Source organism: Triticum aestivum, chromosome 2D, assembly GCF_018294505.1.
Source record: "Triticum aestivum cultivar Chinese Spring chromosome 2D, IWGSC CS RefSeq v2.1, whole genome shotgun sequence".
NCBI classification, from domain to species: Eukaryota; Viridiplantae; Streptophyta; class Magnoliopsida; order Poales; family Poaceae; genus Triticum; species Triticum aestivum.
In genome coordinates, this window is record NC_057799.1 from 120,081,179 (window position 1) to 120,095,297 (window position 14,119).

A 14,119-nucleotide genomic window follows, 5' to 3' on the forward strand; every position below is an offset into this window, starting at 1 on the left:
CAGAGTTTGTCGAGCCGGGGAGACCCACTGCGCTGGCCAAATGCTCCGCCAAAGAAGAGCTATTGGAGCACCGCAGGGCCAGGCTGGAGATCACTGACTATGCGAATTTGAGCATTGGAGACATCGTCTCAAGTTACATTGGTCAAGTGCACAACAGCCGGGACTTAGAGATTGACATGGTAAAGCAAATACAGCAAAAATCTGAGGTACCCTCTCTTGCTTACTCCATAGTCATTCTCCCCATGCTAGCCCCCAAGTCTACCACTGATGATAGAATATGTTGTAGACTTAACTTCCGGCTTACTTTCATGAACCGGCAATTTGTAAATAGAACCTTTCAACATGCATTAGCCCCCAAGTGCCAAGTGTCTTTGCTTGGAAAGTGCTTGGGACTTTAATGTTGTATAATAATTACTCATACTATAACCCGGAATTTGTACAGGCTGCTTGCAAGAAATTTGAAGCTGAGATCTCTGAGCTGAAGAACCGCCTGAAGACTCAGGAAACTGAGACCCGGAAGGCCAACGCTAAATTTGAGTTCAGTGTTGCTGCACAAGAGAAGCTGAAGAAGAAGTTTGAAACCGAAAGGAAAGACTTGGGCCGAGGAGAAAGCTGCTCTGGTCAGCCGGGCCGAACAGGCGGAGGCGGCTCTGACGGAGAGAACCGCCGAACTCTCCGGCTTAAAACGCCATGTGTCACAGATGGTCGCCGCAATCTTCGGTAAGTCATTCTGCAGGCTTTCAACAAGTTTACATTCTTTATGTCTCATAAGTCCCATCATTGCTAGCGGCTTACCTTACTTTGTTAAACAGGTCCCAGAAGCGCCAACCTCAATCAGAATGTGCTGACCAAGCTGAAGGCCGTGTACACCTTGGTGGAGCAACTCTACACCGGGTCACAGCGCGCCTTGGCCGTTGTGGCCCTGTCCAATGAGGTTCCGACTCACCTGGCGGACGTACTTCGGCGGCTTGCCGTTCTTCCTCAGCGCTTCCAAGAGCTACGACGGGCCTCTGCAAGAGCCGGAGCCATAGCTGCTCTGAGCCGGGCCAAGGCTTTCCTCCCGGAGCTAGACCCGGCGGAGATCGCGCTTGGATACCCCAGTCTGAAGGAAGACGGCACTCCCTTTGATCAAAAAGACTTTGCTGCCTGCGTGAAGAGTGTGCGCCCGGTGGCTACCTCGATTGGGAATGACACCGACCTCACCAAGTATCAGCCGGGCTATGACTCGGAGAATCAGAGGATCCCCACTCCACGCTACGAAGCAATCAGCTTGATCCCTCCGACTCGTAAGCATACCTTCGCCCCAGAAGTTGACCCGGCCGGGTTAATTGACGAGGAGGCTCAATTTGAAGCTTTGAGCGGCATTGACTGGAAATCGTCAACCTTCCAGGTCATGGGAACAGCCGGAGGAGCGGAGAGGGATGAGCCGGAAGCTTCGACCCAGCAAGCATCTTGACTCTTAGGCGGCCCATGGTTACGCCTTTAAAACAATGCCTCACCTTTTGGACTCGGGGAGTCTTGTAATAGAGTAGGACAAACATGTTAACCTTGTCGTGCCATCGTGCACATGTTGAATGCTTAGCTCCATTGAAGTTGCTTCCTTATATTCCTCCGGGTCATAATTGATCATTTATTGTCCTTAAGCTCGAATAGCTGTCTTTAACCATCCTGCATAGAAAAACAAGTCACAAGTCTCTAGGCGGCTTACCGCACTGAGAACCATAGACCTTACATATATAACCCGGAATATGAATTAAAAATCACCAAAGACTGGCCCTCAATTACATCTTTGATGTAACCATAATAGCATACTTACAAGCCTTCAAGTATAGTTCCGGCTTATGTAACCCGAATAATGAGGTGAAGATCTCAACTCCGGTTTACCAGCATCAAGAATACTTACTATATGTTATCAACATTGTGAATCAAAATTAAGTCGGCAAAGGAAAAGCCGCCCTTGCACACTGTTGATGTGACCAACAGAACTTGTTGTAAGTCAGAAGATCAAAAACTTAGGGGCTTCCGGTTCGAATACGACCAGAGAACCGTCCCAAAGGGGTTAAGCTAAGATTCGAATGCGATCATATAGCCCCCAGTGGCTTTGGCGATGCCAATCAAGAGGGTACCGACAGCTATGTTCTCTTTGGTTCGAATACGACCCATGTTTGAACAGGAAGCCCCCAAATGACCTTAAGAGTTGTTTAACGACGCTGATTCGAATACGATCCACGTCGGTTCCCAAAGGGGGTTGAACTATGATTCAAATATGATCAAAGAAAAAACTCCCCAATGAGCTCGGCACTTTGCCAATCAAGTGGGTATCGACAGCTATATTCTCTTTGGTTCGAATACGACCTATGTTTGAACAGGAAGCCCCCAGGTGATTATATTGTTTACGGCTAGATTCGAATACGATCATAAGCCGGATCCACCTCCAAGTGACCATGTGATGTTTTAATGAAAATAACACGTTTACCTTTGGAGGAGAAAATGACAGAGGTCCTATTTTATTATTTAACATAATATATACATGGTTATAGAGGTATGTACATTATGAGAGCCGGTGGCTCAAGTGTAATAAGGCCGAAGCTGAGCTATGTTCCACGGCCGACGGGTCTCTTCCTCCGACTTGCGTGAATCTTTATGCTCCCGAACGCCAATAAGGTAGTATGACCCGTTGTGCAAGTTCTTCCTGACCACAAAGGGCCCTTCCCAAGGCGGGGATAGCTTGTGTGCATCTGTTTGATCTTGGATGAGCTGAAGCACCAGATCACCTTCCTGGAAAACCCGGGACTTAACCCGGCGACTGTGATAACGGCGCAGGTCTTGTTGGTAAATCACTGAGCGAGCTGCTGCCACGTCACGCTGTTCGTCCAACAAGTCAAGAGCATCTTGGCGCGCCTGTTCATTATCCGCCTCAACATAAGCCGCCACTCGAGGCCAGTCATGATGGATGTCACTGGGGAGGACTGCTTCCGCTCCATAAACCATGAAAAAAGGCATCTAACCCGTAGAACTGTTAGGAGTAGTATTGATGCTCCATAGCACGGAGGGTAACTCCTCCACCCAACAACCCGGCGTCCGTTGCAAAGGGACCAAAAGCCGGGGCTTAATGCCCTTCAAGATCTCATGATTAGCTCTCTCAGCTTGACCATTGGATTGAGGATGAGCCACTGATGAAACATCAAGTCGAATATGCTCTCGTTGACAAAACTCCTCCATGGCGCCCTTAGACAGATTGGTACCATTGTCAGTTATAATGTTGTGTGGAAAGCCGAAGCGGAATATCACCCTTTTCATGAACTGAACTGCCGTGGCCGCGTCACACTTGCTAACTGGCTCTGCCTCAACCCACTTTGTGAACTTGTCAACTGCCACCAAAAGGTGGGTCTTCTTATCCTTGGACCTTTTAAAAGGCCCAACCATATCAAGCCCCCAGACTGCAAATGGCCAAGTAATTGGAATCATCCTCAGCTCCTGAGCCGGCACATGAGCCCGTCGCGAGAACCTTTGGCAACCATCACATTTACTGACCAAGTCCTCCGCATCAGCATGAGCTGTCAGCCAATAAAAACCATGACGAAAAGCCTTGGCCACAAGAGATTTTGAGCCGGCATGATGGCCACAATCCCCCTCGTGAATCTCACGCAAAATATCTTGGCCTTCCTCAGGGGAAACACAACGCTGGAAAGTTCCAGTGACACTGCGGCGATGTAGCTCACCATTGATAATTATCATTGACTTAGACCGCCGGGTTATCTGTCTGGCCAAAGTTTCATCCTCAGGCAACTCTCCCCGGGTCATGTAAGCCAAGTATGGTACTGTCTAGTCTGGGGTGATGTGGAGAGCCGCCACCAACTGTGCTTCCGGGTCAGGGATAGCCAAGTCTTCCTCTGTAGGTAACTTAATAGAAGGGTTATGCAAGATGTCCAAGAAAGTATTAGGCGGCACCGGCTTTCGCTGAGAGCCCAACCGGCTTAGTGCATCAGCCGCCTCGTTCTTCCTGCGATCGATATGCTCTACTTGGTAACCCTGAAAATGTCCAGCAATGGCATCAACTTCACGGCGATAAGCCGCCATGAGAGGGTCCTTGGAATCCCACTTGCCTGATACTTGTTGAGCCACTAGGTCTGAGTCGCCGAAGCACCTTACCCGGCTCAAGCTCATCTCCTTAGCCATCCGAAGACCATGGAGCAAGGCCTCGTACTCAGCCGCATTGTTAGTGCAAGGAAACATCAACTGCAGCACATAATGAAACTTATCACCTTTAGGGGAAGCCAATACAACTCCAGCCCCCGGGCCCTCCAATTGCCTAGACCCATCGAAGTGAATAGTCCAATATGTATTATCCGGCTTTTCTTCGAGCACTTGTAGCTATGTCCAATCGTTGATGAAATCCACCAAAGCTTGAGATTTAACAACAGTGCGCGGTACGTATTTCAGACCATGAGGCCCGAGCTCTATAGCCCACTTAGCCACTCTTCCTGTGGCTTCTCTGTTTTGGATGATATCTCCAAGGGGAGCAGAACTAACCACAGTGATGGGGTGACCTTGGAAATAATGCTTAAGCTTCCGGCTTGCCATGAACACACCATAAACAAGCTTCTGCCAATGCGGATACCGCTGTTTGGACTCGATGAGCACTTCACTGACGTAATAAACCGGCCGCTGAACCGGATACTCCTTACCCTCTTCCTTGCGCTCCACCACCACGGCCACACTGACGGCTCGTGTGTTAGCAGCTACATACAGTAATAAGGGCTCCTTGTCAACCGGAGCAGCAAGGACTGGGGGCTCAGCCAGCTGTCTCTTCAAATCCTCAAAAGCAGTATTAGCAGCATCATTCCAGACAAAGTCATCAGTTTTCTTCATCAACTGGTACAGTGGCATGGCCTTTTCACCCAAACGGCTTATAAACCGGCTCAAAGCAGCGATGCGGCCTGCTAGACGCTGGACGTCGTTGACGCACGCCGGCTTAGCCAGAGAGGTGATTGCCTTTATCTTCTCCGGGTTAGCTTCAACGCCTCTGTTGGAAACCAGGAAACCCAAGAGCTTGCCAGCAGGAACACCAAAAACACACTTGGCCGGGTTAAGCATCATCTTGTAAACCCGGATGTGGACACTTCCGTGATGATAATTTTGGTATTGTCATGGAACACTTCTACGACAGCACAGGTATGACTATCTTGATTCTGTCATAAAATTGTCATGGATGTACATGCATGACAGAAAACGTGACCTACTGTGACAAACACGTATCATCACGGAAGTGTAATTTTTTGTAGTGTACATGTCACTCTTGATTCATTGCACATCCCGGTACACCGCTGGAGGCATTCAATATAGAGTCATATTTTGTTCTAAGTATCGAGTTGTAATTCTTGAGTTGTAAGTAAATAAAAGTGTGATGATCTTCATTATTAGAGCATTGTCCCATGTGAGGAAAGGATGATGGAGACTATGATTCCCCCACAAGTCGGGATGAGACTCCAGACGAAAAATAAAAAAATAAAAGAAAAGAGAAAACAAAAAAAAGAGAAAAAGAGAGAAGGGGCAATGCTACTATCCTTTTACCACACTTGTGCTTCCATGTAGCACCATGATCTTCATGATAGAGAGTCTCCTATGTTGTCACTTTCATATACTAGTGGGAATTTTTCATTATAGAACTTGGCTTGTATATTCCAGTGATGGGCTTCCTCAAATTCCCTAGGTCTTCATGAGCAAGCAAGTTGGATGCACACCCACTTAGTTTCTTTTTGAGCTTTCATACACTTATGCTCTAGTGCATCCGTTGCATGGCAATCCCTACTCACTCACATTGATATCTATTGATGGGCATCTCCATAGCCCGTTGATACGCCTAGTTGATGTGAGACTATCTCCTTATTTTTGTCTTCTCCACAACCACCATTCTATTCCATCTATAGTGCTATGTCCATGGCTCACGCTCATGTATTGCGTGAAAGTTGAAAAAGTTTGAGAATACTAAACTATGAAACAATTGCTTGGCTGAAACCAGGGTTGTGCATGATTTGAATATTTTGTGTGACGAAGATGGATCATAGCCAAACAATATGATTTTGTAGGGATAAGCTTTCTTTGGCCATGTTATTTTGAGAAGACATAATTGCCTTATTAGTATGCTTGAAGTATTATTGTTTTTATGTCAATATTAAACTTTTGTTTTGAATCTTATGGATCTTAATAGTCTTGCCACAATAAAGAAGATTACATTGATAAATATGTTAGGTAGCATTCCACATCAAAAATTCTGTTTTTATCATTTACCTACTCGAGGACGAGCGGGAATTAAGCTTGGGGATGCTGATACGTCTCCAACGTATCTATAATTTTTGATGTATTCATGCCATGTTTATAATATTTTTACATGATTTTGGTATGATTTGGTTAGAACTAACCCGGACTGACACTGTTTTCAGCAGAACTACCGTGGTGTTGTTTTTTGTGCAGAAATAAAAGTTCTCGGAATGTGCTGAAAATCAACGGAGATTTTTTCTAGAAAATATAAAAAATATTGGAATGAAAAGTTATCGGAGGGGAGTCCCGTGGGCCCCACGAGGGTGGAGGGCGAGCCCACCCCCCTAGGGCGTGCCCCTGTGCCTCGTGGACGCTCCGTGGGTCGCCCTGACTTGTTCTCGACGCTAACCTCTCCTATAAATCCCCAAACCTCCAGAAAATAACCTAGATCGGGAGTTATGCCGCCGCAAACCTCTGTAGCCACCAAAAACCAATCGGGACCCTGTTCCGGAACCCTGCCAGAGGGGGCATCCATCACCGGTGGCCACCTTCATCATCTCGGTGCTCTCCATGACGAGGAGGGAGTAGTTCACCCTCGGGGCTGAGGGTATGTACCAGTAGCTATGTGTTTGATCTCTCTCTCTCTCTCTCACGTGTTCTTGATATGGCACGATCTTGATGTATCGTGAGCTTTGCTATTATAGTTGGATCTTATGATGTTTCTCCCCCTCTATCTTCTTGTAATGGATTGAGTTTTCCCTTTGAAGTTATCTTATCGGATTGAGTCTTTAAGGATTTGAGAACACTTGATGTATGTCTTGCGTGGGATACCCGTGGTGACAATGGGGTATTCTATTGATTCACTATGTATGTTTTGGTGATCAACTTGCGGGTTCCGTGGCCTTGGGAATCTATGCATATGGGTTGGCACACGTTTTTGTCTTGACTCTCTGGTAGAAACTTTGGGCCACTCTTTGAAGTTCTTTGTGTTGGTTGAATAGATGAATCTGAGATTGTGTGATGCATATCGTATAATCATACCCACGGATACTTGACGTGACATTGGAGTATCTATGTGATATTAGGGTTTTGGTTGATTTGTGTCTTAAGGTGTTATTTTACTACGAACTCTAGGGCTGTTTGTGACACTTATACGAATAGCCCAATCGATTGATCGGAAAGAATAACTTTGAGGTGGTTTCGAACCCTACAATAATCTCTTCGTTTGTTCTCCGCTATTAGTGACTTTGGAGTGACTCTTTGTTGCACGTTGAGGGATTGTTATATGATCTAGTTATGTTATCCTTGTTGAGAGAACTTGCACTAGTGAAAATATGAACCCTAGGCCTTGTTTCAAAGCATTGCAATACCATTTGTGCTCACTTTTATCATTAGTTACCTTGCTGTTTTTATATTTTCAGATTACAAAAACCTATATCTACCATCCATATTGCACTTGTATCACCATCTCTTCGCCGAACTAGTGCACCTATACAATTTACCATTGTATTGGGTGTGTTGGGGACACAAGAGACTCTTTGTTATTTGGTTGCAGAGTTGTTTGAGAGAGACCATCTTCGTCCTACGCCTCCCACGGATTGATAAACCTTAGGTCATCCACTTGAGGGAAATTTGCTACTGTCCTACAAACCTCTGCACTTGGAGGCCCAACAACGTCTACAAGAAGAAGGTTGTGTAGTAGACATCAGTGGCGGCGGCTCCATCTCGTGGAACGCGATAATTCTTTCTCCCTGATTTGTTTCTGGAAATATGTGATTTTATAGTATCAGGAGAATCGTCAGCGGGGCCACCAGGTGGGTACAACCCACCTGGGTGCGCCAGGAGAGGGGGGCGCCCTGGTGGGTTGTGCCCACCCAGGGGCCCCTCTCTGGTGGGTATTGGCTCCAGTAATTCTCTTTTATTCCATAAAAATTCCTCGCAAAGTTTTGCTCCATTCCGAGAACTTTTATTTCTGCACAAAAACAACACCATGGTAGTTCTGTTGAAAACAGCGTCAGTCTGGGGTTTGTTTCATTCAAATCATGCAAATTAGGGTCCAAAACAAGAGGAAAAGCGTTAGGAAAAGTAGATACGTTGGAGACGTATCATTAACTTCACACCTTACAACTCAGGCAAGAACTACTTCTTTGACTGATCCATTTTGAACTCCTTCAAGATCATGTCCAGGTATGTGCTATGTGAAAGTCTTACAGGCATCTTGATCTATCTCTATAGATCTTGATACTGAATATGTAAGCAGTTTTACCTAGGTCTTCCTTTGAAAAACTCCATTCAAACAACCATTTATGTTTTCCAGAAATTCTACATAGTTTCCGATCAACAATATGTCATCCACATATACTTATCAAAAATGTTGTAGTGTTCCCACTCACTTTCTTGCAAATACAGGTTTCTTGCAAACTTTGTATAAACCCAAAAGCTTTGATCACCTCATAAAAGCGTATGTTCCAACTCCGAGATGCTTGCTCCAGTCCATAGAAGGATCGCTGGAGTTTGCATACCTTTTAGCATCCTTAGGATTGACAAAACCTTCTGGATGTATCATATACAGCCTTTCCTCACAGAAATCGTCAAGGAAACTTTGTTTTGACATCCATCTGCCAGATTTCGTAAATGAAAATGCAGCAACTGCTAACATAATTCTAATAGACTTTAGCATCACTATGATTGAGAAAGTCTCATCACAGTCAACTCCTTGAACTTGTCGGAAACTTCTTTGAGACAAGTCGAGCTTCATAAATGGTGACATTACCATCAGCGTCTGTCTTCTTCTTAAAGATCCATTTATTCTCAATGGCTTGCCGATCATCGGGCAAGTCCACCAAAGTCCATACTTTGTTCTCGTACATGGATCTTATCTCGGATTTCATGGCTCCTAGCCAGTTGTTGGAATCCGAGCCCACCATCGCTTCTCCATAGCTCGTAGGTTCACTGTTGTCCAACAACATGACCTTTAAGACAGGGTTACCACTCAGAAGTTGTACACACCCTTGTCGACCTACGAGGTTCGATAGTAACTTGATGATTAGCTTTCTCTTCAACTGACATAGGTGCCACAGAAACATCTTTCTGTGCTGCGTGATACGTCTCCATCGTATCTACTTTTCCAAACACTTTTGCCCTTGTTTTGGACTCTAACTTGTATGATTTGAATGGAACTAACCCGGACTGACGCTGTTTTCAGCAGAATTGCCATGGTGTTATTTTTGTGCAGAAATAAAAGTTCTCGGAATGACCTGCAACTTCACGGAGAATATTTTTGGAATATATAAAAATACTCGCGAAAGAATCAACACCAGGGGGCCACACCCTATCCATGAGGGTGGGGGCATGCCCTACCCCCTTGGGCGCGCCCCCCTGCCTTGTGGGCCCCCTGGAGCTCCACCGACCTCAACTCCAACTCCATATATTCACATACGGAGCCGCCGCCAAGCCCTAATCTCTCTCGGGAGGGCTGATCTGGAGTCCATTCGGGGCTCCGGAGAGGAGAATCTGTCGTCGTCGTCATCATCAACCATCCTCCATCACCAATTTCATGATGCTCATCGCCGTGCGTGAGTAATCCCATCGTAGGTTTGCTGGACGGTGATGGGTTGGATGAGATTTACCATGTAATCGAGTTAGTTTTGTTAGGGTTTGATCCCTAGTATCCATTATGTTCTGAGATTGATGTTGCTATGACTTTGCCATGCTTAATGCTTGTCACTAGGGCGCGAGTGCCATGATTTCAGATCTGAACCTATTATGTTTTCATGAATATATGTGAGTTCTTGATCCTATCTTGCAAGTCAATATTCACTACTATGTGTTATGATCCGGCAACCCCAAAGTGACAATAATCGGGACCGCTCCCGGTGATGACCGTAGTTTGAGTAGTTCATGTATTCACTAAGTGTTAATGCTTTGGTCCGGTACTCTATTAAAAGGAGGCCTTAATATCCCTTAGTTTCCAATAGGACCCCGCTGCCACGGGAGGGTAGGACAAAAGATGTCATGCAAGTTCTTTTCCATAAGCACGTATGACTATATTCGGAATACATGCCTACATTACACTGATGAACTGGAGCTAGTTCTGTGTCACCCTACGTTATAACTGTTACATGCAGAATCACATCCGACATAATTACCATCATTGATCCATTGCCTACAAGCTTTTCACATATTGATCTTTGCTTAGTTACTTTTCCGTTGCCACTGTTACTATTACTACAAAAACTGCTACTGTTACTTTTGCCACCGTTACCGTTACTTCCATACTACTTTGCTACTAAATACTTTGCTGTAGATATTAAGTCTTTCAGGTGTGGTTGAATTGACAACTCAACTGCTAATACTTGAGAATATTCTTTGGCTCCCCTTGTGTCGAATCAATAAATTTGGGTTGAATACTCTACCCTCGAAAACTGTTGCGATCCCCTATACTTGTGGGTTATCAAGACTATTTTCTAGCGCCGTTGCCGGGGAGCATAGCTCTATTCTTTGAGTCACTTGGGATTTATATCTGCTGATCACTATGAGGAACTTAAAAGACGAAAAACCAAGATTTATCCCTCAACTACGAGGGGAGGTAAGGAACTGCCATCTAGCTCTGCACTTGATTCACCTTCTGTTTTGCGTAAACTTGCGACACCTACTCCTGCTATTAATTCTGATATGTCGCATGTTATTGATGATGCCACTTCTGCTATGCATGATACTTATGATGAAACTACTTCTATGCTTGATAATACTGTGCCATTAGGTGAATTTCTTGATGAACAACTTGCTAGGGTTAGAGAGAATGAAATTATTGAAACAGATAATAATGATGAAAGTGATGATGAAGATTTTCCACCTAGATATGAATTGCCTGTTGAGCCTGAGGGTTACGTTATGGATGAAGAATCTGCTAGAGACTTTTTTGCTTGCAAAGATAGATATGATCTTAAGAAATTGTTGGCTAAGCTGAAAGAAAAGTCTTTGAATGCTAGAATGAAATATGACCCTGATTTTGCTACTTCACCTATCTATATTTCCGATAAGGATTATGATTTCTCTGTCGATCTTGGGTTAATTTCTTTGGTTGAATTTGATCCTTTTTATGGCTATGAATCTGAAACTGTTGTGGCACATCTTACTAAATTGAATGATATAGCCACCCTATTCACTCATGAGGAAAAAATTCGTTACTACTATATCCTTAAGTTATTTCCGTTCTCAATAAAGGGTGATGCTAAAACATGGTTTAATTCTCTTGATCCTGGTTGTGTGCGTAGTCCCCAGGATATATGATTTATTACTTCTCTGCTAAATATTTCCCCGCTCATAAGAAACAAGCTGCTTTAAGGGAAATATATAATTTTGTGCAAATTGAAGAAGAGAGTCTCCCACAAGCTTGGGGGAGGCTTCTCCAATTACTTAATGCTTTGCCTGATCATCCTCTCAAGAAAAATGAAATACTTGATATCTTTTATAATGGACTAACTGATGCTTCCAGAGACCACCTGGATAGTTGTGCTGGTTGTGTTTTCAGGGAAAGAAATTGATCAAGCTGAATTGCTATTGAATAATATGTTGAGTAATGAAAATAATTGGACACTTCCTGAACCAACTCCTAAGCAAACCCCGAAGAAGAGGGGTATTCTATTTCTCAGTCCTGAAGACATGCAAGAGGCAAAGAAATCTATGAAAAAAAGGGTATTAAAGCTGAAGATGTTAAGAATTTACCACCTATTGAAGAAATACATGGTCTTGATAACCCGACACGGGTAGTAAAGGTAAATTCTCTCAATAGATTTGATGAAGGTGATATTCCTCTTAATAAGTCTGCTAGCCAATGCTTGGATGAGTTTGATAATTTTATTGTTAAACAAGAAAACTTCAATGCTTATGTTGGTAGACAATTGAAACGTAATGCTTTTATGATTGAACACTTGAGTGATTATATGTCTAGAGGTAAAGGCGAACTTAAACTCATTATTAAACATGCTTCTATGGTTACCACTCAAGAAGAACAAGTGCTTAAAGCACAAAATGATTTGCTCAATGAATTAAATAATAAGAAAAATGATAATGTTGTTACAGTTGTGACTAGAGGGGGTAGAATGACTCTGGAACCTTTGTATCCTGAGGGCCACCCTAAGAGAATTGAGCAAGATTCTCAGAGAACTAATGTTGATGCACCTAGTTCTTCTAAGAAGAAGAAAAAGAAAAATGAAAGGACTTTGCATGCTTCTAGTGAACCTGTTGTTGACACCTGAGAATCCCAATGATATTTCTATCTCTGATGCTGAAACACAATCTGGTAATGAACATGAACCTAGTGATAATGTTAATGATGATGTTCATGTTGATGCTCAACCTAGCAATAACAATGATGTAGAGATTAAACCTGCTGTTGATCTTGATAACCCACAATCAAAGAATCAATGTTATGATAAGAGAGACTTCGTTGCTAGGAAGCACGGTAAAGAAAGAGAACCATGGGTTCAGAAACCCATGCCTTTTCCTCCTAAACCATCCAAGAAAAAGGATGATGAGGATTTTGAGCGCTTTGCTGAAATGATTAGACCTATCTTTTTGCGTATGCGTTTGACTGATATGCTTAAAATGAATCCTTATGCTAAGTACATGAAAGTATTGTTACAAACAAAAGAAAGATACCGGAAGCTGAAATTTCCACCATGCTTGCCAATTATACTTTTAAAGGTGGAATACCAAAGAAACTAGGAGATCCAGGAGTACCAACTATACCATGCTCCATTAAAAGAAACTATGTTAAAACTGCTTTATGTGATCTTGGTGAACGTGTGCTGAACTCGGAGGTGTCGTGCGTTCGGTACTTGATCGGTCGGATCATGAAGACGTACGACTACATCAACCGCGTTGTGCTAACGCTTCCGCTTTCGGTCTACGAGGGTACGTGGACAACACTCTCCCCTCTCGTTGCTATGCATCACCATGATCTTGCGCGTGCGTAGGAATTTTTTTGAAATTACTACGTTCCCCAATAGTGGCATCCGAGCCTGGTTTTATGCGTAGATGTCATATGCACGAGTAGAACACAAGTGAGTTGTGGGCAATATAAGTCATACTGCTTACCAGCATGTCATACTTTGGTTCGGCGGTATTGTTGGATGAAGCGGCCCGGACCGACATTACGCGTACGCTTACGCGAGACTGGTTCTACCTACGTGCTTTGCACACAGGTGGCTGGCGGGTGTCAGTTTCTCCAACTTTAGTTGAACCGAGTGTGGCTACGCCCGGTCCTTGCGAAGGTTAAAACAGCACCAACTTGACAAACTATCATTGTGGTTTTGATGCTTAGGTAAGAACGGTTCTTGCTAAGCCCATAGCAGCCACGTAAAATTTGCAACAACAAAGTAGACGACGTCTAACTTGTTTTTGCAGGGCATGTTGTGATGTGATATGGTCAAGACATGATACTAAATTTTATTGTATGAGATGATCATGTTTTGTAACCGAGTTATCGGCAACTGGCAGGAGCCATATGGTTGTCGCTTTATTGTATGCAATGCAATCGCCCTGTAATGCTTCACTTTATCACTAAGCGGTAGCGATAGTCGTAGAAGCATAAGATTGGCAAGACGACAACGATGCTACGATGGAGATCAAGGTGTCGCGCCGGTGACAATGGTGATCATGACGGTGCTTCGGAGATGGACATCACAAGCACAAGATGATGATGGCCATATCATATCACTTATATTGATTGCATGTGATGTTTATCTTTTATGCATCTTATCTTGCTTTGATTGACGGTAGCATTATAAGATGATCTCTCACTAAATTTCAAGATAAAAGTGTTCTCCCTGAGTATGCACCGTTGCCAAAGTTC